The sequence below is a fragment of the Lithobates pipiens genome, unplaced genomic scaffold (assembly GCF_037356315.1).
Source record: "Lithobates pipiens isolate NorthernLeopardFrog02 unplaced genomic scaffold, aLitPip1_a1.2 Scaffold_18, whole genome shotgun sequence".
In the NCBI taxonomy this organism is placed as follows: Eukaryota; Metazoa; Chordata; class Amphibia; order Anura; family Ranidae; genus Lithobates; species Lithobates pipiens.
Window position 1 is genome coordinate 512,853,103 of NW_027507758.1, and position 1,431 is coordinate 512,854,533.

Consider the following 1,431-nt stretch of genomic DNA (forward strand, 5'->3'; position numbering starts at 1 on the left):
TCCTGCAGTGAAATGGACCGCTGCATCCAGCGGGAGGGGGTCCGATTGGACCACCCACCCGCTGGAAGGCAAGCACGTACATGTACGTACTTGTGCCTGTACATGCCACTGTGATGACGTACATTGGCATGCGGCGGTCCTTAAGTGGTTAAATATGTATGTGGGAACTGTGTAAGCCACCAAAGTACTTGTAAGATTTTTTTAAGCCACTTCTGTGATCAAGGCACCCCTGCCAGAAAATGTAACTATGCCGAAGACCTCAATTTTCACAGTGCGGTTAAAGAGGAATTTCACTTGTTTTTACAAAAGTAGAAGATACTGTAGCTGCTGATTTCTAAGAAAGACGAATCTACCAGTCTGCAAGGTCCAGCATTATCTTCCTAATGTTACACCGGCTCCTGAAGAGCACACACTATGTGTTTTTCAAACTTAAAGCGGGAGTCTGCCGGGACTCCGCGTTTTTTTTTTTTTTTAAAAGCCAGCAGCTACAAATACTGCAGCTGCTGACTTTTAAAATCGTGACACTTACCTGTCCAGCGCGCCTGCGATGTCGGCACCCGAAGCCGATCTCTAGATCGTCTGTCGTGTGCTGCCGCCGCCATCTTGGGTATGGGAGTCAGGAAATGGAGCCTTTCGGCTTCATTTCCCGGTTCCCTACTGCGCATACACGAATCGCGCTGCGAAATAAGGACGGTCCCCGCTGCCTCTGGGATCTGTGTGTTTCCCAGCAGGCAGCGGGGCACTTGCGGAAAGGGGCGTAATCTACGCCCCTTTCCGCAGAGAGCTATCCCGGAAGTGGGTGCAGAATACCTGTACTGTACAGGTATCTGCACCCCCCTCCCCCCTGAAAGGTGCCAATTGTGGCGCCGGAGGGGGGGGTGGGTCCCGATAAGCGGAGGTCCACTTTAAGGTGGACCTCCGCTTTAAGGTTACACCTGAACTGCAGTTTGGTTTGGGTACAATTGTCTAAATTTGGACCTCAGCATAAGTCTGACTGGACTATGAGATATTCAGCCTGACCATAGGGGGCACTGTCTCTTCTGGAAGGCATGTAATTATGGTCTGGTTGGGTGCTTAAGTTACCCTTTCTTGGAACCCGCCCAGTGGGAGTGGCGCTCTTGCTGTGCTTTCTGGGAGAGGGTATTTAAAATGCGGATGTCATGTGGTTTGGGGTTACCGGTCCAGAAGGATGTACTGACTTCATGGTCCTGGTGTTCCTGACCAACCCCCAGGAAGGCTATGCCCTCAAGTGTGGATCCACCCGATCTTGTTGTCTCAGGACTGGCTAACCCGAGGCAAGGTAACTAAAGGAGGATTCTGAGGTGTTTGGGTGCTGTCTCCAGTTTGGGAGAGACCCAGTGACTTCACGCTATCCAGGGGAGGACTCTTCAGTAGAAGGCCACATACAAGTTGGTTTCTTAGCAAGAGCCT